General features: G+C 46.6%; 1 protein-coding gene across 1 annotated transcript in view; it reads right to left on the bottom strand.

The window, feature by feature from the left end:
• Nucleotides 1–25,794, bottom strand: part of LOC142567368 (uncharacterized) — a 996,706-nt gene that overhangs the window by 321,410 nt on the left and 649,502 nt on the right. The window lies entirely within an intron of this gene.

Genomic DNA, 25,794 nt, shown 5'->3' with positions numbered 1-25,794 from the left:
CGAAATACCGGATTTTGTTGACAAAGGGCACTGGACAGATCAGGAAACTGTCTCCAGAACTTCTTAAAGGGGTTGGGACACTAAATTTTGAGGCTATGAAAAGCATGTTGTAGGCTGCTTCCGTATGCAAGGACACCCAGAACGAGGTATTGGACGCTGCAAACGTTTCAAAATAATTTTAATTCAGCTCCAAAAAGTCATTAAAAACTCCTTCTCGTACTCGAGACCCATCGCTAGCGCGGCAGTTACTACGTCACAGAGGAGGAACGAAAATATTGACGTCATAGCACACTAGCACAAAAACGTGACGTATGATAAGTAGCGAAGAAATGCCGATTACGGAGCCTGCTGGGCCGAGCGACCGAGCATAGCCTCCACTATGACCGAGCTACAGGCATATAGAAATCCTTTCTTAATGCAAAGAAGGGGTAAGGCGTGCAGGCACGGACACAACAGGAGAGATGTGGACAACACGAACGCCGCACGGCGGCCCGCGAACGGCAAGCTGCGTGCGGCGAGTTGCCGTGCGGACCAACGTTACTAGATTGCGCGGACGGGCCTTTACACGTTTGAGTGTAACACTAGCCGGGCGACTCCGAAAGGGACCAGGATATGCGGCGTTCGTGTTGTCCGCTTCTCTCCTCGCGTAGTCGCATAGTTCGGCAGCTCGGAGCGGTCTCTCGTTCGCTTGGCCTTTCTCAATGTGAGGGCCCGTCCACGTTACCGGCACGGAAACTCGCCGCACGCCGTTTGCCGTTAGCGGGCCCCTGTGCGCCGGCGGTTTTCCTCGAGAACGGCGAGATTTCCTTGCCGTAGAGAGGACGGGCCCGGGATCCATTTGTGCGGCAGCCGTACGGCGAAGCGGCCAATCAGCGACCGAGGAGTGGTCACTCTGGCACCGACGGCAGCCTCACCGCCTCTGATCGTTCGGTGCCGCCGATACCGTTGCTAGGCCTTTTCCGGTTTACTCCAAAGCTAAATTACGGCGCTTCGGAATGAATCACCGACTCTCACAAGCCGCAATATTTTCTTACCATTGTTGTCGCTCTTCGCAATAATTATAATCATCGCGACATGCACTTCGAAGCGCCAGTTGTTGACCTCTGCTGGCAGAGCACGCGTATGCGCGAGCAGACGACGCAGCTTAGTTTTACGTCACTATTTTTTGTGGTCCTCGTGACCAAGCCATGTTGCGTTTCCTCCTCTGTGACGTCATAGCATCCCCCGGAGCCCAGAAACCGAAACCGAAATCGCTGGGTATAGTAATGCTATTATTAAATTATTTATAGGATATATATGAATCCCGCTGTGTGTATCGTGCTCCCTGAAGCATGACGCAACGTTTGAATCAACAAACGCATGAACGAAAATTTTGATGTCTCTACCCCTTTAAGTCAACATCCATGATGCGCATTACTGGAGCGATACGAAACCGCATTGGGTGGCGCAGGCCAGACACCAGTACCAATGGTCATTGCGTGTGTGGTGCAATATCTTTGACGGAAGAATTGGCCTCATATTTTTTGACCACATGCTTACTGCTCAGCGGTACGTGAACGACATCTTGGAAGGCGCAGTCAAAAGTTTTCGCAGTGATCTTCCTTTTGCGTTTTTAAAGCGAACTTGGTATCAGCACGACGGTGAACCAGCTCACAGCAGCAGCCTTGCCCGAGCCTAGCTTGAAGCCTTCAAACGCCAGTAGGTCAGGCGGCATGGACCAGTGGAATGGCCTGCAAGGTCACCGGACTTGACACCTCTTGACTTCTTCTTGTGGGGACATGTGAAAGACCGAGTGTACCGCAAACCTACAACTACACCAGAAGCGCTAAAGGCAGAGTTTGTTGAGGCCTGCAGCGAGATACCGTCTTGCGTCATCAAAAAAGCTACCTCGGACGTGCTGAAAAGGTGCCAATACTGCATTATGGCAGAGGGCGACTTGCTTGAACACATTCATTTGACCGACATCACAGCGAATAAATCTATACAACCGTTATCCATGAAAAGAGCCATCTGTGTGAAACTTTTGTACGACGTGGAAAAGGGACGTAAGTAAAATTCTCTGCCGACAACGAATGGACAGGAAGATAAAAAGCAACCTTCCGTGTCAGTTTACAATTCTTCCTTTTTTGACAACCAGCGTAATTTACACGACGTTATCTAGCTTGTTATAATGCGTGTTTGCTTGTTGGGTCATGCTCCTAAATTCAAAGTAATCAGCTTGTCATTTTTCCTCCGCATGCATTCTGCAAGCGTGAGCGCAATAATCGCCGCAGAAATAGGAGCCGCGCTGTATTTCAGCTGCCGCCCAAATGTGCCAAACCCACTGGCGTTTATCTCGGAATCAAGCACAACGCGAAGCTCTGTCGTGGGCAGCACGAAAGGCACGAAGCGAGCAATGTTTTCTGCAAAACACCGTTGAGAGCGCTGTAATCGTGGTGCATTCGGGCGCAGAGCGCGCGCTGTCACGTGGTATGTTTTAAACTCCGTGGGCTTTCGTTTTTCCCGAATAAAAACGGTCACGCTAAGTCTATCTCGTTGGCAGTGCCTGGGTTGGGCAATATTTGTGGAGCTCCACAAGTTTCCTATGGACGCCTGAACGTTTCAAGCTATATTTAAAAAGTTAATTAATTTATCTCGGCTAATTACTGAAAAAAGACGAGCAAAAATGTTACTGTAAGTATGGATAAACGCAAACAACATCCGCGCGATTTCTGTTCTGGAGAACGCATAGGTTTCTTTCAAAATATTGGTCCAAGTTAGCTGGGACACCCTGTGTATATACAGGTTATCCCACATAACTTGAGCCAAAGTTTTAAGAATGATTGGCACTCCGGACGCGAGTTGAACCAAATGCATAATGTTGGCACAGGCCTAGAGTTACTCAGGCTTTCTTTTTTATTTTCCCCTTAACTAACGGATTAGATATGTTTTATTAATAAGCTTTTTAAGTATTGGCTGCAGATCCCAAGTGTGATACGCAAAGTTGTAGAGAACCTTGAGAAACCTCTCACTAAATTTTTTCCAACACGATATATCTCACGTGGTCCTTTCTTCCGCGTTCCAAAGAAAGCCCGCGAAATATTAAAAAAAATTGCCACGTAATGGGGCGATTGCGCACTGCTATTGTGCTGCAGTCAAGCGTGCGATGGTTGGACAAGGTCGGCTGTGGCGAGACTGGCCCGCGACAAGGCGTTATATCTGGTGTAGAGATCTGGGCATGCGGCTTTTATCGCATGACGGCGCTAATACATGCTGCTGGCCGAGCGGTTCGGAAGTGAGAAAGCGTCTAAGGAGACGAATGAGAACAAGAACATAGCTTTATCTTTTGATGCTTGAAGTCGGCAAGAGTTGGCAGCCCCAGAGAAAGAAATCGAGGGGAGTTAAACCTGGCGACCATGCCGTCCAACCAACGGGCCTATGCCATCCAATCCACTGCTGCGGGAATACTTCATGCAGCCATTTGCAAGCTTTGCTGGTGCCGTGCGCGGGAGCACCATCACGCTCATGCCAAATATCCTTGATCCTATACCCAATGGAACTTCGAAAAGAAAATCCTCAAGCGCCCCATCAATGTCGTTGACGTATCTTTCACCTGTAAGCGTGTTATCAAAAAAACACGGGGCCAATGGTAGTGCCACCGTAAATTCCACACGGCACATTAACCGACCGCTGATATTTGTGATGTGTCCTCAAAACGCAGTGAGTGTTTTCGTCGCTCCAATAGTGAGCGTTGTGGATGTTCACTTGGGCAATACGTGAAAAGGTAGCTTCATCGGTCCACAGTATTTTGTTGACAAAGCCTGGGTCCTCTTTCGTGTAGATTATAATCCAGTTTGGAAAGTCCTTGCGATTTTGGAAATCGCAGGGCTCCAACATCTGGTGCAGCTGCACGTGGTACGGATGTAGTTGCCTCTTCTTAAGTACTCTCCACACTGAAGACTTTGACACTCCAGCTTCAGCACCGACACTACGAACACTTGCATGGGGGTCTGAAGAAAATTTTGACAGAATATCTGTCTCCACGTCCTCGCCCAGAATTGAAGATTTATGTCGTTTCTTTCTAAAAGTCCCAGTCTGACTCGGCGTTTCATATGCACGCACAATCGTCAGTGAGCTCGGACGCGTACCTGTCCACTTGACGCACCAAGAGCCGAAACCCTATCCGCTCTTTCCTCATTGGAGTAAGCCACATCTGCTGCTCAACATTGGTCACAGTCAAATAGTGTTGCTGTGGAGAACACGCAGGGATACGGGCGCCTGAGGGGCACTAGATATACTGCACTTCGCTCGAATTGGTTCAAACGAAGTACATACATAAGGTATGATCTACATCCGGTAAACTGGAACAGCCTGCGGGCGCACTCTCTCAGGGACTCATAATGCAAAAAAGGGTAAGGCGTGCAGACACGGGCACAAGAGAAGTGGACAACACGAATGCCGACTATCGACTGAAGGAAACACTGAGGCGAAAAAAGAAAGACAAAAAACTCATCTGCGCATGCTCTGGAATGGTAGCACCACGCGTCAGTCGGGTACACATGCCGATCTACGTGAGAGATGACTGTTAAGGCACTTGATCTCTTCCTTATGTAAGGTAATCGAAGGCTGACACACGCACACACTTCCACCATTATTCATATCCCATGCCTCGACCATAAGACGCGTATCTTCATTCCTTTACCTGTACAATATCCCGCATTCATCTAACTCAGGCGTGCAGTTACAATTTTGGCAGTCTTGGCAATGTAAGGAAACATTAGAAGGTGATCCACTGGTTAACGACCTTTTATGTTCCATTCGCCTTTGATTGAAATACTGCAGCCGAGAAGGAAACTGGCTGGATGCGACTTTTCATGCGCAATAGATTGGAAAGCACGGACCTGTAAATTGCCCGGCTATAGCTCACCTAACCTTTCTCACTCAATTCGATTTCTTTATTTGGGGTTGTGTGAAAGATCGTGTTTACATGATCGGGACTGACGTCAAATTAGCTCGAGGCAACGATAACGGATGTCTTCTGTAGAATTCCAGCGCCGCGGCCATCAAGAAAGCCATTGAATATGTGATAAAGCAGACTCAGTACTGCGTAGCTGCAGAAGGCGACCTATTCGAACACGTCCTCTAAACAGCAGCTGGAGTCCAACGGCGCTTATTAATTCACAGATAACAAGGGCACACTGAAATCTGATGCTTTCATTTTTTGTTTGCTTTTTGTGCGGGCAAAAATATTGCCAATTCCGGCTCATTGAGAAGTGGTATATTCACTTTCTTGAACGCATCGGTTTTGTCTTTTCTCTACATGCGGGTCACTTCCCGGGCTGCAGCCCGTATACACCCTAACGAAAAATAAAACCGTCACATTAATTTGTCTTTGGTCCGCAGCAAGTTTCTGGCCCGAAATAAGGCTGCGCGCGCACTCTTTCGATGCGGTGCGAGCAGAGTCGGAATTTTGAAACATTCTGTGCCCATTCTATTGCTTTTCACGTTTCACGCCTGGTGAGAGCGGCGCTTCGGCCGCGTTATCAAGGGGCTTTTGTTATCAATGTGATCAGTCGGCCTTGAGAGACGGATAATAAGTGTGACGTAGAAATGAAAGGAAGGAACAGCTACGAAGCCGCGAAAACTGCTGTTGGTGCCATAGAGTTTCTCACTACATTACCTAGAGGGAAATCTGGCGCTGCTGCGCTGTGGTATGCATGGGAATGCCGGTATATTGTGGATTCGGATTGGCATCGTTCTCGTAGAGACAGGACACCTTGAAGACGCGCTCGGCAAACACCGTTCCGTCTGTCACAATGATTCGTTTTCTACTAGAACAGCATGTGAAAAGCTGTTTTAGCTTTATTATTACGCGAAAACATGTTTTGTTTAACTATGAGAACTTGTTATTGTGTGTACGACTTCATGTTACGTAAAAAGTATCAGCGGGCCGCTAAAGTTGGAGGACAGACGACAAGGTTCGCGCTCGCTTTGAAACAGTTGGTCGTCTGTTCTTGCTTTTCTTCGCTTGGTCATGCATCGTGAGTGAGTAAAGATGTAATATGCATGAATGGAAACATTTTATGAACATTTTACTTTAAGAACGCGTTATTTGCGTAGCCATATCCACGTTTTAGACGAAGCCTCTTACAACATCAGCCATACGAGCCTCGCAGACACATATACCGTCATTCCCATGACGGCACGGTGCCCCCTTAAGAAACTCCCATAGACGGTGGCGCCAGATTACCCTCTAGGTGTTGTAGTGAGAAACTCTATGGTTGGTGCTCCTTCGGTACCATTATTAGGGTGATGCGCTGTCTCTTCGGGTTTGCGACAGGCAGTGCAGATGCTTTCAGACAGCTTATTTGAGGGCGCTGCTTTATCATGCGGGAGGGAGCGCAGTCATGTGGTATTTTTCATATTTCGTGGGGTTTCTTTACCAGTCGGAAAAAATCAGTACGGAATGAGTACGTCGCTGAAAATACCGCAGTTAGGTGTCATCCGGGTTCACACAACTGCCACATGGACACTTTGAGAATTAGAACAAGACTTGTCGAGTTAGATAACTAATTGCAATTACTGAATTAAGTCACAGTAACGAAAGAATTACTGGCGGCTACTCCAGTGTACTCGAAACAATATGCACTAGGGTTTTTTTCGAGTAACGCAATTGCTCCTTATTTTAAGTCATGGTGCATGATAGTTGGGAAACACTGTATGTTCATTCCAAAGTGAGGCCGAGCTAAATTCACTCGAAATCAGAATCCACAGCAGTCATGCGCAGCAGCGCTTATAGTCGGACTGACAGGGAAAAAAGATGGGAGAGAGAGAAAGAGACTGATATTTCGACGGAAATGCGAAGACGTATTAGTGATAGCGAAGTATACGACAATTACACGAAGGAACATTACAACACCGAGAGATGCCAGGAGGTTCTTTGTAGTGCGAGAGGACTCAGGCTATGAAATTGAACTCTTTCCTATCTGTGAGGTCTTGTAAATTCTCATATAAGGCCATCGCTTCAGTGAACAATTCTTCGAGGTAGCATGAAGTGTGTATGTGTATATATATATATATATATATATATATATATATATATATATATATACACACCGCAAGAGCGAATTACGCAGCAAAGTCTTCCGAGGCGTCTAACCAGGGGCCGAATCTTATAACAGTTCGGTTGGGGAACCGTTCGTTTGGCCTCACTTACCTGATTGGCCAAAATTTTGGTTACGTCACAGGTCGTCAGAGGCAGCGGGGCGCTATCGCAATTTATGAATACGTCACGCATCTGTCAATCATCTTCAAAGAGAACCGGTCGTAGGAACCGGCGAAGGGGTAGCCCGCTTTGCGTTCCGTTGCTGTGGCTTGACGGTTGGCTTGCGACCCTGGCCGCGCGCGCCGGTCGCGCGACCACGGAGACATATAATATGGGGTTTTACGTGCCAAAACCACTTTCTGATTATGGGGCACGCCGTAGAGGAGGACTCCAAAAATTTCGACCACCTGGTGTAACGTGCACCTACACCGGAGAGACGCGGGCGTCGCGCGCGCGCGTGTTGGTTGCTTCAGAGGCTATTACTTGTCTTCGACGTCTGCTTGGCGTTGCTCTTTCGGTGTCGACCACGGCTGGAAGTGCGATACGCGCTCGAAGAAGTGACGGATAATGAGTTGCACCGCCTTTGCCGGCTTTCTAAGTAGACCTTTTGCAGGCTACGCTATCAAATGGAGGAGACTCGGGTGCAAGCGTACCAGTGGTCATTCCACGCAGAGGAAGGAATATTGCGGCTGCGGTTCATGGCCACCGGCCTGCAGCTCCCAGAGGTCGGTCGGACGGGAAGCATTCATCGGCATGGCCTAGATCTCTGCTGCCGACACTGTCCACAAAGTTGCTCTCGCAATTACTGTGCTGGCCGGTAGAAGGGCTGAGTCAGATTTCCCGTGACCTCCGCTTCAAAGCCAATGCCAAGGAGATATTTGCATGGTGAGATCGAATTCCAAGTGATATCGCCAGCGTGAATAGCTCGCAGATCGCCGTTCAGCAGTCGGAAGGGTTCAACCTAGGCTGGTTCAGCGCTTCCTTCGTTCGGCTGATAAAACTATACAGTCAGGATGGGAATATATTGCGGAGATCTCTTATTTGGCCGCCCTTTTTTCTCTAGTTCCCCCCCCCCCCCCGGAGTGCCGCACTTTGTTCCTCAATTTCACGGCACAGCGCGCACCGTCAGCACCACGCTCTTCGATTTTACTTCGCGCAGGCAATGCAGGGCCCGTGTAGCGTAATGTTCGATTTCAAGTACCATTGCTTCTATCACGCGACGTGGGGCAGATCGCAGGGATAGCGGCAGCGCGGCGGCGAGCGAGTCATGTCCGAGCCGATGACGAAGGGCGAAAAAAGAAGGAAAATTGATATAGTCGGCAAGTAAAGGTGTCCCTAAGAACCAGTTCACGGTTTTGTCGCGCACGCTACTTAAAAAGTGCTGGCATTGCGTTCCTGTTGCGTGCATCGTGCGAGCTCCTGGTAGCAGACGACATAGCCCTGCGCTCTGCCAACTCATTTACGCTTGCGATACCGCCTGTAGGCTGAGAATGAAAAAGAATGACATTAATAAATTACATCTGCATTGCGTAAACGCCCGGCACCACACGTTTATACTTCAGAACTTGGCGTATAATATTTAATTTATATTTTACATTTATTTAGCAAGCACAAACATTCATGCAATTCCTCGATTAGCTCGTATATAATGACGTACACTTCAGAGGTGGCACCCTCTCATCTATTGGTCGCGTCCTCCCTTTCCACCACCGGCTTGGGTGTGGCACATCTAATGACGTAAGCGGCGAAGCAAACGGTTCGTATTCCGAACCGTTATAAGATTCGGCCGCAGGCGCGGGCAGGAGTGAATGCGCGCGGGCAATCATACGTGCGCTCTGACCTGGAATTTCGCGTGGTTCGAGGCTAGCTCGGTGTTCAAAACTAGTCCAAATTGGCGAGACCCGACGGCCACGACGCCGATAAGCAGGGTGGCCAAATTCGTACGCGGGCGCCCGCGGCTGAGCGTGAGCAGACGATAGTCGGCTTTAGCCGGGAGTACGTAATTATGATCGAGATTCGAAAGCAGATTTCCGTTTACGTCAGCCTGCTTATACAATTGCGTCAACAAACACACACAGTAACAGTATACAGGAAGAAGCGCACGGATCCAAACACCCTTCTTGACTGATGTCAGCTGACCGCTAATCTGCTATATTACGAAATAAAGTGTACATAAAAGGGTGAGTAACAGGCTACTGTTGAAAAGAGAACATTTGAGAGAAAGGCGACTTCGCGCTCCGATTGCCAGATCCACGCGCCGTGCACGACTGTAAAATTTGGCTGAGATTTTCACAGAAGCCTATGCTTTCCACGGACCAAGCAAGTGGGGTGGTTCAGGGCCCCTTCAATCTGGTTCCATGAGAATTGCGTTCCAGACGTATGTGGAACAAGCAATATTTTTAAGTGGGCTAAGCCACTTGGAGCAGTGTTATTTAGAGCACCAGATTTGTTTTGCTTGTTCCCGCTTGATTTATTAGGAACGGGCGGGAAGAATTTTCCCTCTCACTGCGAAAATGTTGCACTAAATCATCTACACCGCAATTTTTTTTTCCAGACCTTTCATTTGCACTCATTGTTACTTTATGTTCCGAATGTTTTCGTAGTCGCAGCAATAAATGTAATATAATAATTATAGTTATTATTTACCGTCCCAAGGGTGATGTCTGGCTTCCAAAGCGGGAAACGTTTGTGAAAGGCAGCGCCGTTTACAAAAATAAAAAGCATGCGCGGAACTCATCACTTAGATTCGCTAGAGAAGCATTCTTTTCTTTTTTTTCGCAGAGCCTATTCAAGTTCTCATGTGACGCCTGATGGACACGCAGAGCTCTCTTCCGTGCGTATTAACGCATGCGCTAGTCGTATCAGACTATAGGTTGTGAGAGCTCCCCGGGACTGATGTTACAGTGTTGCAACGTGCAGGACTATATAGTGCCAATAAAGAAGGCGTGGGCAGCAACATGTTTCCTAACCCAGATCTCTGGCTTGAACGAGACAGTTACGGTTTCCGTGGCAGGGGGACGTCCCCGCAACCTCGAACCATAAGCGCCCATTCGGAGGGCATGTAAAAGCGTAATTATGATTATATTACATATCCCGAACTTCTGCGAAACGAACGTCAGAAATAACGCGAAAACTTCGTTGAGCTGCTACCGTTCCTGTCTGCGTAATCCGATGACCACCTCTTTGCGGTACGACCACGTTTGGAAGGGAGGAAGAAGGAGGGGGGCGAGCTAAACTTATATGGGGCTACACATATGAAGTTACACTCACGTGGTACATTGTAAATAAGCGGTCTGCACAAATGCCTTGTTTCGAACATGAATTGATAATCGAGCGCCAGTACAACTGCGGAACTATATGATTACTATATACGAGGTCTCTCTACGTGAGCCGCTCATCCGGGCGCGCGACACTGTAGAATAAAAACACCTTTATGAACTTCAGTGAACACCGATCGCGGATTGTGTGTCACGCAAATCGCGGTTCCTTATATCCAAGATCGACTGTATACGTGCAACAAAGCCCGTAAACGTGCCTTTCACCCTGTGTTTTTCTGGCTGTGGCAACGTGCTACTAAAGTGAGTACTTTTCTCAAATAAATTACTGATGGTTAAAGTGCTTGTTTGCGAACCATGCGCCAACTAAACATCGATTATTGTTATTGCGCACACCTTCCTCTCGACGGCCTGTTGGGGCCTGATTTACGGTCTGGCCGGGCCGGGTCGGGTAGGTGAGAATTTGTTTCGGCATCGGACCGGGCCCGAATGTCATTTTGAGGAACCAGGCCGGACTCGGGTGAATAAGCTTTTACAAGTATCGGGCCCGGGCCGATATTTTTGGCCCATGCGGTGCCCTAGCTTAAAGGCCATCAGCAACGAAATTTCAGTTGGGCTAAATTGGTTATAAGTGCATACTGTTGAAGCAATTTTGGCAACAATGCAGGGCTGGTGATTGTCTTATTAGCAGCGTTTGATAGCACCGAAGCAGACGACGCGTGCTCAGTATTCGATATATCGAATACTGAGCGCGCCGCGCACGCCGTCGAAACTTGGAGGTCATGCACCAGCCAGTTTCCATTATAGGCCAAAGACTCGGCAGTGAAAGGAACGAATAATATTCAGCCTGATTACTTGTCTTTCGCGTCGTTTTTCTTTTTCTTGATACGCATCTCCTCACCACCCAGTAAAAGAAAGAGAATTGCTTCAACCAGTTGGAAATTTGCAATTGGAACCAATTGGATATTTCCATGTGTGTTTTATTACACCCATTGGAAAAGTCCAGCAGGTCCAATTGGACCAATTGGTTTTTTGAACACACTTAGACCCAATTGGTCTCTGAATTGGAGTCGTTGGGACCAACATGAAAACCGAAAGAAAGGCAGAAAAAGAAAGCCTAGATGGTATAACACGGATATGTTTGAAACTGCTTTCGAGAAGTATATACAGGGTGTTCCACATAACTTGTGGCAAGGATTTTAAAAAATAAATTGGTTGGCCGCAGTTGAATGAAACAAACGGAATATATGGGTTGCCGTCATGTGGTGCTACTTAAAGTATTTTTCTTTTACGTTCTGCTTAATTATATCATTAAGCGAGATCAAATGTGCATTTTTTTAAATATTCACTTTAGGACCAAGCGCGTTTCGTTGTGTTATAGAGGGGCTTCAGAAATGACAGATCCAATTTTTCTGTGGCAACGTATACATGCTGCGTGGCGATTTTTTTTTTTTTTGCGTTTAAAAAGCCCGCGAAATATGAAATAAAACCAAGTGACTGCGCTCGTGCGCTATCGTATTGCAGAGCTCTCAATAGCGGTTCGTGCGAAAGAACCGTGCGCGCAGACCGTGGCGAAGTGAGCGGCCCCGGCTCTAGGCGTCGGCTTCACAGTGCGTCAGCATCTTTGGCGGTATAGCGCACGGGAAGGAAGCGGCGTCGTCCCTGATAAGCGATATGCTTGACCACAGCCTGCTTGACACATGCTTCAGAGCGCTGCAATGCGATAGCACGCGAGCGCAGACAGGTTTTTTTAATTTCGTATTTCGCAGGCTTTCTTTAAACGCCGAAAAAAATCGACATGCAGCATGTAGTACACCCGTGAGCCAAAGTATACAGACCAGAGATTGCGCGATAAAGCTGATTTTCTCCTCCGCCTATGAATGTAACTTGAAATTGAAGACTGTAGTTCAAGCCTGGGGATTGCGAAAGTTCCAGTACACTCGTCAATTTCAGTTTATGCATGTTAGCGACGAAGAAATTCACGGTTTTCGGTGACTCTGTGGTCAGTATACTTTTGCCCACGGGTGTACGTTGTCACAAAAAGTTGGATCGGCCGTTTCTGAATCCCCTCTGCAACACAATGAAACGCACTTGGCCCTAAAGTGAATATAAAAAAGTTTGCAAACTTTATCGTAGTTAACTAATAAGGCGGCATGTAAAATATACTCTAAGGGGTGACACGTGACGGCAAACCATATGTCATTAGTTTGATCCAACTTCCGCTAACCACTTTTTGTAAAATCTATGGCACAAGTTACGTGAAACACACTGTATACTCGAACACACTACAGCAGTTCTCTTCATTGACATACCCAACAGTCGCCACTTTCACTATAAGAGGTGCAGGTAAAGTGCTATATATGTCAGCAAAATTCAGTAGACAGCAAGTGTGAGGAGAGCAGACGGGGCTAGTGCGAAAAGATACATCGTCTGAAGACGATATGCGTAATCATCCTTGAATATAGCCTAGGTTTTTCATACCATTAGTTTGTTTTGTCCCCGTGGGATTTATCCGCTGTTATTCGAATTGTGCGGAATATAACCAACCCTTATATATAGCTTTCATTGATTACGCGAAAGCGTTTGATTCAGTCGAAACCTCAGCAGTCATGGAGGCATTGCGGAATCAGGGCGTAGACGAGCCGTATGTAAAAATACTGAAAGATATCTATAGCGGCTCCACAGCCACCGTAGTCCTCCATAAAGAAAGCAACAAAATCCCAATAAAGAAAGGCGTCAGGCAGGGAGATACGATCTCTCCAATGCTATTCACAGCGTGTTTACAGGAGGTATTCAGAGACCTGGATTGGGAAGAATTGGGGATAAGAGTTAATGGAGAATACCTCAGTAACTTGCGATTCGCTGATGATATTGCCTTGCTTAGTAACTCAGGGGACAAATCGCAATGCATGCTCACTGACCTGGAGAGGCAAAGCAGAAGGGTAGGTCTAAAAATGAATCTGCAGAAAACTAAAGTAACGTTTAACAGTCTCGGGAGGCAACAGCAATTTACAATAGGCAGCGAGGCACCGAAAGTGGTAAGGGAATACATCTACTTAGGGCAGGTAGTGACCGTGAATCCGGATCATGAGACTGAAATAACCAGAAGAATAAGAATGGGCTGGGATGCGTTTGGCAGGCATTCTCAGATCATCAACAGCAGGTTGCCTTTATCCCTCAGGAGAAAAGTGTATAATAGCTGTGTCTTACCAGTACTCACCTAGGGGGCAGAAATCTGGAGGTTCTACTTAATTGAGGACGACGCAACGAGCTATGGAAAGAATGGTGGGTGTAACGTTAAGGGGATAAGTAGAGAGCAGATTGGGTAAGGGAACAAACGCGAGTTAATGGCATCTTACTTGAAATCAAGAAAAACAAATAGGCATGGGCAGGGCATGTAATGAGGAGGGAAGATAATCGATGGCCATTAAGGGTTACGGACTGGATTCCAAGAGAAGGCAAGCGTAGCAGGAGGCGACAGAAAGTTAGGTGGACGGATGAGATTAAGTTTGCAGGGACAACGTGGCCACCATTAGCACATGACCAGGGTAGTTGGAGAAGTATGGGAGAGGCCTTTTCCCTGCAGTGGGAGTAGACAGGCTGATCATGAAGATGATGATTCCAGCCTTATGGTTTAAAGTTGTATAGCATCATCGGACAATTCGAAAACTACTACAAGGTCATTTGCGTACAAAGGTAAAATTGTAGCAGCCGTCATCGCCTTCCATGGTTCCCACGCCCTTCGCCCTTCTTTGAAGCAGAATGAAAATGCTGCTTTCATCTATTCGTTTTGTAGTCTTAGACGCTTTATCGCTTCGGCAATGCTCGGCCAGCAGCACGCATTTGCACTGTCATACGATAGAAGCCGCATGCCCAGATACCTACACCAGACATAACACCCTGTCGCGGGCCAGTATCGCTGCAGCCGACCTTGTTCATCCATCGCACGGCTGAGCGCAGCACAATAACAGTGCGCAATCGCCCCGACTCGTGGTGCTTTTTCATATTTCGCGGGCTTTCTTTGGAACGCGGAGGGATTGACCACGTGAGATATATCGTGCTAGAAACAATTTACTAAGAGATTTCTGAAGGTGCTCTACAACTTTGCGTATCACACTAAGGTCTGCAGCCAATTCTTAAAAGTTGATTAATTAAACATAACTTATCCGTTAGTTAAGCGTAAAATAAAAAATAGCCCGAGTAACTCTAGGCCAGTGCCAACATTATGCATTCGGTTCAACTCGCGTCATCTAGCCTACTTTAGTTAATCAGGTATGCTATATATGTGTTAAATTCTCGCATTTTGTATACATCGTCTTCTTTTTTCGTCTTCCTTCAAACTTCTATAACTAACTTGTACCGCTACCTATGCCTGCAGCGGATCCGGTCCTATCAACCTCTTCCCTCGTTTTTCAGTTTTTTTTTTACCAGAATTTGAAGAGTCTCTTGCCTATCTCGACTGCTTACAGTTTGATGCTTCCATCCACTTTAAATCCCAGCGCTTCTAGAAGGTGTACATTACCTACAGGCATCACTGGGTCAATACCTTCGCATTCCAATAGGATGTGTTGAGTGGTACCCGGATTTTTGCTTCAGCAGACACATGCCCCATCTTGTTGCGAGTATTTGCTCCGGTTTGTTTTCTTTCCTTAGACAACAAGCTCGAGTCTGATATAGCAAGGTACCGTCGTTTGTGTTATCGTACAGGTGTTTTCTTTTAATTTCTTCCTTGCGGTTCTGGTAAACCTCCACGGTCTTCTTTGTTTCCATTCTTTGCATCGAATCTACTGTCTCTGGTTCTCCCTTTTTCTTTTTGATGACTCCTGGTTGTCTATATACAGTTTCACTTACCTGTACTTTGTTGCCAACTTTCTTGACTTCTCCCTTCTGTGTTCTGCGTCCACGCTTTTGAGGTACAGATAACTGTACACTTTATATAGCCACACATTTACTTTCATCCATGTTCCTGAGTCTTTCTTCAAATTTAATTTTGCTCTGCGCTTCTCTGACATCACTATACGCCTGTCCCATGCCACCCTGCAATGCCTACTTTGTGGTCTTATCGTGGGATCCCAAAACCAATCGGCCTACAGATCTTTGGCTAACTTCCAACGCCAACAATATAACGGATTTTAAGTACATAATGGCATTAGCCAACGTTAGCGCTGGCACCATTACTCCTTTCGAAATTCCTCGCACCACCTCAAATTTATTGTAGCGGCCCCAAGAGGCTCAATGATCTTCAATGATTATCTTGAAGGGTGCTTGACTAAGTCTTCGTTAATGTATGCACCTATGTTTTTATATTGCTTCACTATACGTATGACTTCCTGTTGAACTGATACCACGTAATTACTGGTCTCTTCACTAAAGATCATAATTCCCGATTTCTAAACTTAAGGCCTAAATTAGTGGCTGCATTGCCACACATATTCGCAAGTCTTTGTAAATATCTTGCATTGTCCGCTAGTAGCATATGTCATCCGGATACATCAGCCCATGAACCTTCTGTTGCATATTTTAACCATATATTAGGAATGTTAGATCAAACCCTAATCCACTGTTTCCCACTCGTCATTATACGCCCTTAACATAAAGCCTGAACAACAATGATGACAGAGGACATCTTTGCTTCAGTCCTCGGTGAATATCCACTACTTCAATGTTGCATTTCTGGCCTCCCCATATAATTTGTACTCGGTTGTGCCTACACTCTTAAATGTACACCCTCTGGGTCATATCTTGCCACACAACGATAATCGTCATCTGTCTTGCTTGCGTTTCCTTTCTTGAAAACGCTGCGCTCGCTACTTTTCTGTCTATAGAACACTCTAAGAACAGTTTACACCCTTTGGCTTGCCCCTTCTGCCACACAAAAATAATCGTCATCTGCCTTGATGCGTTTCCTTTCTTTATCGCTGCGAGCCCGGAACTTTCCAGTAACGAATGTGCCGTTCGTCACTGGAAAGTTCCGCGCTTGCAGCGATAAAGAAAGGAAACGCATCAAGGCAGATGACGATTATTTTTGTGTGGCAGAAGGGGCAAGCCAAAGGGTGTAAACTGTTCTTAGAGTGAATGGCTCTGCCATGCCGATAACGCGCATGCCGTTCGTGACTTGGAAATACCGGGCTCGCAGCGCTAAAGAAAGGAAATGCGGAGAAAGATGACGATTATCTTTGTGTGGCAAGATACGATTCAAAGAGTGTAATGTTGATTAAGAGGATATATATCAGGCACGTATTTAGGGGGGGGGCGCCCCCGCCCCCCGCCCAGGTAGCACACAAAGTCTTGAAAACGTCGTATTAAGGGATTCAACGTCTGAAACGGATTTTTGACCAAAATCGACGCATCAAAGACGTTCCAAACAAGATAGCTTAAAAACGAGGGGTGAATACGTTTTGATAACGTTGGAAGCCAGACAGCTTAAAAACGAGGGGTGAATACGTTTTGCAAACGACTCAAAACGCCACCGCCACGCCACGGCGCGTCAGCCTCTTTAGCGGCTTCTACAATATTCAACAACCCATCAACGCGATCCAACCTTGCGCAAGGTGGCGATACCGTCGTCAAATCATGTGACCAAGGTGGCCACGTGATTCGTGATGCCGGGCAGCCGGGCGAGCCGGGGCATAGTCGCGTCGTCATGGCGTCGTCGCGTCACCGCACTCGCATTGCGCTGTGGTGTGTTTGCGGCTGTTCTGAACGTGCTGCCGCTGCCCTTTCCTATGTAAGTGTTGCAGTGTTTTGCTGTCAAGAAAACGATATTCTGTGATCAGTTTGGGTTGTGCGATATGTTTGTGTGGTTTTAATTTGGAAATCAGTAGTGTTTTCAATTGTTATGTGATCAAGGCGGCCACGTTATTCGTGAAGCCGGGCATAGTTACGTTATCGCACTCGCATGGCACTATGGTCTGTTTGCGACTGTTCTGAATGTGCTGCCGCTGCCCTTTGTCATGTAAGTGTTGCAGTGCTTTGCTGTCAAGAAAACGACATTCTGTGATTAGTTTGGGTTGTGCGATGTGTTTGAGCCGGGCATAATAACGTTATCGCACTTGCATTGCGCTGTGGTATGATAGCGGCTGTTCTGAATGTGCTGCCGCTGCCATTTGTCATGTATGTGTTGCAGGGTTTTGCCGTCAAGAAAACGACGTTCTGTGATTAGTTTGGGTTGTGCGATCTGTTTGTGTAGTTTAATTTGGATATCAGTAGTGTTTTCAATTGGAGGGCGCGGAGTGGAGGGCACTAATCAGCTCTTCAAGTTCATTGTCATGTTATGTGAGGCGCCTTTTCACTGACGCTGTAATTAAGGCGTTAAGGGCAGTATAAGGACGAAAGTTAGAGGGACGAAATCGTGCCTGTGTGTCCCTAGCGTCGGGGTCGGCCGCTATGCGTAATCCTAACAAGAAAGCATTTTGCAGAATGCGAAGAAAGGCGGCAAAATTTCTGTCTGTGCGCACCTTGCCGATCTCCGCAATAGAGCCATCATCGTGGTATTTTAGTCTCCCGTTTAGCAAGAGTGTTGCAGACAAGGGAACTTAAACAGGCTTTTTTTTAATGATTCACTACTAGTGGGGTATCCCAAAAGGTGAGGTCAAGTGCTCGCCCTATTTTCTTCCCTCGCGCTACAGCGCACTGACAGAATTTTGCGTGCACCATACCGTGCTTTTATCGTTTGCGCTTCAGGTTCTCGATTGTGTTTTCGCCCCCTTTACCCACGTGATGGGTATTTCATGGTATTACCGGGTACCACATGTGTCCATATATTCTGTCCAATATATGAAACGGCCAAATTCGATTTTATTTGACGCCTCAAATGGTAGTAATGTATTGAGTCCCTTGTAGCTTTGTGCTTGTTATCAATTTTACTATTTGGCGAATGGATACAGCATGTACGCTGCATAACTCGCTTGTGCATACTGCATACGTGAGTCGAGTATGCCCTTGGTATAAAATAACTTGTATGCTTTAGGTAGTACGATTGTTTGCAGTTTGGGACATGTGTCGGAATGTACGCTGTGCGCCCTTCGCGCTTTACGGCGGCCCGCCGAGTTCGTGCGGGTGCCATGTGTGCGCATGGAGTTCGCGAAGCGCTCTCGCAGTTTATATATATATATATATATATATATATATATATATATATATATATATATATATATATATATATATATATATATATATATATATATATATATGTGTGTGTGTTCTGTTCGCGCGCTTCGCACAACAGGGCATGTCGCAGTTCTTTGTCCTTGTGCAACATATTTTCCTAGCGTACGTCTTTGCATTATTTGATACCGGTTTCACACGGGGCTCTTTTAACCGCTATCCAGTCCGTTACAAATCGAATTTCTCGGTCGTGATGGCTCCTCTGCGCAAGCTACGAGAGTGAGCCAGTCGCATCGATAATTTCGATCCGGATCGGGCTTGATCGCGATCGAGAGTGGTCGTGTGACACCGGTTTTACACATGGCTCCCACATAGGGAACACTTTAAGTTCAATGCTACTGAGTGAAGAGCAAGTGCATATATATGCCAGTGGTGGTATGTGGGCAAGTCTCTCTGGTGAAGCCAATACTTGTGCATTCAAAACATTTCAATTACCAGCGTAGTGCATCAATGTGTCTACTTCGACAAAATGGAGCACCAGTGCAGATATCTGAACATACCTGTCCAGGGCAGCAATTGTGTCTAGATTGAAACCACTACCAGCATGTGCGGCAGTTCTATTTCCAGCAGCGGGACTGCACAATAATCAGTAGGGTGCTCTCAAGCTGTTTATCTATGAAACTCTGCCTGGACTGTGTGCCAAATATTTTTGGACGTGAAAGTGGGGGTGAATTGGTAAACATCAGTGGAACTGTGCCTGGACTTTGTGGCAAATGTTTTTGGATGTGAAAGTGTGAGTGAACTGGCAAAGAATTTGCTCTGGGCTACATGTGTTAAACGTTTTTCTCATTCAGAGTGCTTTTTTTTTACTTTAGGAGACTGGAGATGTGCGCAAAGTGTGACATGTCAGTGTGCTAATTAATGTATTTGCTGGTTTGCAAATTATTCGTTGCAACTTTATTTTTGCCAGAGAGGTACAACTTTGCCTCTTGTAAAGGGCTTTTTAGATAAAACACTTACTATTTATTATGACCATTGCTTCCTTTGTTACACAAATGCAGCTTCCAGTGCATTCCATTTTATTTCCATGTTTATGTAAGTTTCTAATATGAGGCTTGCATATTCATTTCTCACGTTCTGGAGTGGCAAGATGCAGCATTACTGTCTCATCGTTCGCTGTACTACAGTAGTGTTCACTTGTTACACTGAATCCCCCGTTTAAGTATTCTGTACTAATTTCACTTTATTGCTTTTTTGTTGTATGGTTATTTTTCTCGCCATTACCTTCTTTGATATATCCTAAAGGCAATATTTCCAATTTTGCATTGTTCCCATTTTTTTTATTTCTGTCACAGGATTGTTTTATGATGGTATGCGGTGGTATTTCTTTTTGTGCTCTTTTCAAGCTTCTAGATGACTGGTAACATTGCTTGGAGGCAGTTACCATCCATTTCATACTCTTGCATTTCTCAGTCTACTTCTTCCATTCGCTCCGATGTCACTTCTGCGTAACTCTAGTCCATCTAATAGCGCGCGCACTTTACTATGATAAATTAGACACTTTAGTACACTCCAGGTTTTTCTGTTCATTTTTGTATGTGTACTTGGAATTTTGTTTATGTGCTAGTGAATGTTCACTTTCGAGTTCATTACGAATCCTTTTGCGACTTTTGTCATTGTTGATGTACTTTTATTTCTATTTGCATTTCTCACACGGTTTGTTCGAACCTTGCATAAGCATTACATTTTAATAAAGTGTTCTTGCTTTGTCACAATGTTCTCATTTCATGCACTCTTGGCATGAAGGGCTTGGTCTGGCCACCTGCCAAGACGTGGCCATTTGTTCTTTGCAGGAGGTCGTTCCCATTGTGGTTGTAAGCATCGTAGCTTACTAAAGGCGGTATTAAGGATTTATTATTCCTAACAGGCTCATTTTCGTGCGACTTGGTAGACGATGCGCCGGCCATGCGGGGAACAGTGCTTGGCACTGCGCCATGGTTCTTACAGTCAACACCGACGCTTCTACTCATCTGGGGCGCGATTGGAGATCGTTGTTCGAAACGCCCGATCAGTTTCACCTCACGCGATTGGCCTAGGTCGTGCCAACGGGTGCGCCTGACGACGTCTGCGCGGCATAGGCCAGTCGCGTGAGGCGAAACTAAACGCGTGTTTTGAACAACGATGTCTGATCGCGCCCGTCACCCGCGAAAATTAGCTTCAGATGATCGTAAACCTTTCAAGACCGCTTCTAGACCAGCTTTTTGATAACGTCCTAAAAACGTTTAGAAATTGGTTACGAATAGTTTTGGCAAAAGGATTACTTGTGTCTTTCCCAATCCTATTTCTAGACCAGCTTTTCGAATACGTCTTGCAGACCTGTTCTAGATCGTCTCAAGAAAGTAATTAAGCCGGACATTAGCAGAGGTATCCGACGTTTTCCCGCCGAAGTTCTCTCATTCGTGTCTTCTTTAACCCGTTTTTATCGTCTTGGATAAACGCTACGAAAACGTTACGTATCTCTTTTGTGCTACCTGGGCGATGTTAACCGGCATAACCCCCCCCCCCCCTCCCCGCACACGCCACCACTCCTCATACACACTCCTAAAGTGCCGCAAAATCAATGTTGAGACTTGACAGCTATTCGGCGGTCAACATTTTGCTGCATTTTTCACTCCTTTTGTATGGCGGTAGTTATTGGCCTCTGCTTGAGTGTGAAGGCCAATTTCCTCACCGATTCGGTGCCCGCGCGATTAACTCGAGATGCGTTAAGTTGTCACCACCTGTTCAACGGTCACGCACATCGCTGTTTCTTCGTTAGTTCAACCTTCTTTGTTTGGACTCATCCAGGGTCCAGGAAAGTAATTCGGTTTGCGGTCAGTTGGTATGTGCGCTCGAGGAACGAGCTGCGGCCGGAGGAAACACCAGTTGCGCTTAACTTGTCCTTTTGCTTCATTATTTCCTCGAGTGACGGCTCGCCGCGACGCTGGCGGATCCTAGGAGCGATATACCCGCGATATGGGTTAGATAAGGTGGAAAATAAAATAATGCGAAACAACGTCCATCATCAGACCCTGCAATAACCGTTAAACCCATAAGAAATATGACTATAGATATGACTGTCGCCAGTTACCTCATCTGGTTTTTCCCTAATTGTACAGCACCTTTAGTGCGAAATTGGCAACAGGAAACAAGAGTCACAAATAGTTGAGATATTAAATGATCTACTGAGGGTGAGAGCCAAGGCTCAGCCAAACAGGAAAGAAAAGCGAAAATTAACAAATTTAGCTGTTCTTTATAAAAATATTTATGGATCAACATCACTTTATTTAAAAAGGAAGTACAGAAAACGCCGCTGGACGTGGAAAACAATTCCGTTTGTTTTGAATGACGCTTCTACAGTTATCAGTCAAGCCGCCTCACGTAGCCACTTCTCTGCTGCGCTTACGTCGGTGGTTTTCTAGCCTTCTGCGGTGGGCGCAGTACATCTAGAATCGCAGCTTCCTGCGCTCTACGCTGTTGTACGGGACTGGCGACCACGCGTCGTTACGCAACTTCCCAAATAACAATAATACGGGTCGGTTTGGGCACTTGGTAAAGCAGTAAACGAGGGATCCAAAAGAACTGTGGTAGTTCCGCAAACATATATTTTTCTATAATTCTTCCAGAGATAACTGAAAAAAAAAAGCTATTATAGTCGGATGAGACTTAAGTCTGCAGTGAAGCTCCGCCCACGCCCTCATGACCACCAGCCACTCTTCCTCCGCGAGGCTGCAAATAAATCGTACTTCAAACTTTTCCTGTTACCCAAATAAGGCGGTAACCACAAAAATAAAAGTATTAGCGCGTAATTTTATAAGTTTTCCCTCGCCTATTATAGCGCAATGTGAAATAATGAACTGTAATAAACTGCTTGCTTCGCTGCAGCTATTTATTTTCAACTTTCAGTTCAGTTGGCAGCGAAGATTCATGAGTAAAACGGGTTCAGCAGTAAAATGAACTGTATCGCAGACTTTTGAAGAGTGAAATGCTCAGACACCATACACGTTGTCCATGTCTGTTGCACACATCATTGCTTCCGCAGATCAAAAGGCGCTTCGAGAACAGCAGACGCTCCGGGGTCGCCGAATCAAGTAGGTCGCCGTTTTGAAAATGCCGCATCACGATGACTTTTTTTTTTCTGTGACTGACTTGCGGAGTACACAACCCCGCGTTATGGTGGCTAGAAGTTCTAGCCACCATAACGCGTAGTAGTATGGTGGCTAGAAGTTCTAGCCACCATACCCGCGCGGTCGATGTGCCTTGGTTGCCAAATGCTCTTCCTTAAAGCTGTATTCTACTATAGTATTCTTTATTTTACGATTCTGTCCTGCGTAAATCTAATTGACGTGGTTCCCTGTTCGCCAAGTAAAGGAAAGGAGTACCTCACAAGCGTACCTGTGAGATACACCTTATTTCATTTCTCTTTTGCGGATTTACGTGTGTTTATGGCGAATGGTGGCGGCGTTATTCACATTTGCACTAGTAAAGGTACACGCCCTACTCATTTGCATTTGCATAGAAATGTTACCCTGGGTTGCCCCCCCCCCCCCCCCGGAAAGAAATCCTGCGTAGGTGCCTGATATATATCAGCAGCGCCACGCAATCGTAATCTATGCCTTCGTGCTTGAAAATATCCAGCAACACTAGGAATTCTGCGAATTCTGGTTGCAGAACTCTCAACCGTGTTTCTAAAGAACGAAGCCTACACGCCTGTCGTCAAAGGAGTTGATGAGCGAGTGTGTTCCGAGTCGAATAGTGAAGGTTTTCCACGTTCACAACAAGTGCGCATGCTGAAGTGCCTGCCTGGGCGCCGAGTCCTATTCCTCGTTTTTGCGACCGTCATACTGCTCTTGACAGCGCCGCAAACTAGAGAGAGAGAGAGTGTGTGTCGAATAATAATAATAATAATAATAATAATATTTAATAATAATAATAATAATAATAATAATAATAACATAAGGTCTGGGTGCTGGCGCACAGAAAAACGAAAATCAGCAAAGGTAAAAATGTGAAAAAACTACGATCAAGAGTGACGGGTTAAAAAAATAAAAAGAATGAAAAAAACAAGAACAAAAATAATACAATAACGCAATTTTGAAAGACGGCGAACGTGTACGGAAGGAGAGAAGAAAAGGAAAAAAGTGCCACTGGAAAGAAGGCTAGAAAGAAAGCGCGAAGCTCGGCACAGATAGAAGACAACACGTTTTGAAAGATACCAAGATGGAGAATATGACAGTTCTAAGAACTTTGCATTCTGTGGAGAGGTGACGTGCTGTCTGCTGAAAGAGGTAGGAACCCGGGCGTATGTTCCCGGGTAGTCTTCTGCGAAAGCCACAGTGACAGAAGCTACAGTGGTTTCGAACATGTTTTCCTGTATCAGTGTCTTTCCCCAAACATCGGTGGAACACATAACGAAAGTTGGCTGCACCTGCATAAAACAACGCTGGCAGAGGAGCACGCTTCCAAGGAGACATTTGCGAAGAATTCTCGAAGCGCTGAAGGAGCATTGTAACAGACAACCCAGCAAAGAAGGAAACGGGTAACACAAGCTGAAATAAGCTTTACCTAGATAAAAAGCCACTCTCGAACACGCAATGCCCCCGGTAGAAACCGCAATCCTATACAACCGCTCCCGAGCACTCAGCCCAATCAGCTCGCTGAAAGCACCAGCTTGCTCAGGGCCCTAAATGAATGCAGCGTCTTTCTTGAGGAGCTGATTGAGAGGGCGCACAACGTTCGCAATATTTCGGACAAACCGACGGAAGTAGGAGCAAAAGCCCATGAAGCTGCGAACATCGTTTGCCGATGCAGCAAGCACCTGAGGGTTTTATGTATCTGGTAGACGACACCGGTTAAACACCCTACGAGCTTATTCCGGAGATTGTTTTTGCAAGTCCTCTTCTTTGTACCTACTACATGGTGTCGTCTTTCTTAAGAGACTGCTTAATTTGATAGGCGCTGAAAAGGCCACATGACGGCGACCTCGCCCCCTGTTTGTGAGTCAGCGGCCGCTGTTCAGAGTGGGAAGCGCTTCTCGTCGCCTCCGGAGAGATGCCATCGGGCTGGAGCGAGCTGGCGCTCCAATGCGTCAGCGCGAGTATGACGGCGGAGAGACCGCCCACCTCGTTCTGTTCCATCACTTGCTCCGGCTTGCAGATTTCTTCGGGCACTGTGAACCTTGTCGCCGTTGTGGTTGGAGTCCGAGGAGCGTTGGCCAGCGCCAGGAGACAGGAAAGATTTTTGGAAGCTATGAATATTACGGACGCTTTCAAGAAACGTGCATATCTGCTAACTTTGTGCGGGAAGAGAGTAAATCCGCAGTGCTGGCTCACTGTCTGTGACGTCATGCCGCTGAGCACAAGGTCGACGTTGGCGACTCCTATAAACGAAAACGAGTTGCGGCCGGAATGCCGTGGTGGGCACAAGTCGCAGCTTGCACCGCCGTGGTGTTCCTGGAGGCGCGTCCTCGAACTCCCGTGGCAATGTTTCGGCGCGCCTTGTACTACATCCGTGCGGCGGGCGCGAACTACTACGGGGGACACGGGCAGCGGCGGCAACGATCGTTAACTCAACGAGCTGCGGCGCCCCTATTTATGACTTCGAGTGCGCGCCAGGGATTACGACTCTGCCGAGTGTCATGGCCCGATGACTGCCGTGGTGCTACATCACGACAGGCTGGAGGCGTTCCTGTGCAGTGCATTGACCGTGGGGCCGTCACTCTTACTCGATCGAGACAGCCGGGAGTGAACTGGAGAAGACCGTGTGCAGCGGGGGCTTTAAGCAGACATTAGGGGATGGTCCGGGGAGATGGATTTCGGAGAGCACCGAATGCGCATCGTGCACTAAGCAAACTTCATTTACCCCAGTCTACAGTTCCGTCCCTGAGCTCCAGACGTAGCCGTAACGACATCCTGCTTTTATGCATAGTGGTTAATGGAATTACTGACGCCTAGGCTGGAGGTTTTGTATGCAGTAGAAACTGGCACCTTTGTCCTTTTACTGGTAGATGGCACTCATTGTCTGAAAGAAATCCCGCAATGCTAGTCACGCGGCACTTTCTGCGCGCTTTCGCTGGCTTCTTTCAGTTTCGGAAAAAGAAAGATCGGAATGCTCGTATGTTGCATCGCAAACTAGGGCGGTTATATGTGATTGAGAATGTACGTCAGCATTCGTTTCACATGTGCAATCTTATGAGATAACGCTCTATCGTTACTAAATCCGTGACAACATCCCGGATGTTAGAAATACATGCAGGTTTGTCTTAAGATAAGTGATAACTTTGCAACAGTG

Source organism: Dermacentor variabilis, chromosome 1, assembly GCF_050947875.1.
Source record: "Dermacentor variabilis isolate Ectoservices chromosome 1, ASM5094787v1, whole genome shotgun sequence".
NCBI lineage: Eukaryota > Metazoa > Arthropoda > Arachnida > Ixodida > Ixodidae > Dermacentor > Dermacentor variabilis.
This window is presented reverse-complemented; position numbering and strand designations above follow the sequence as displayed.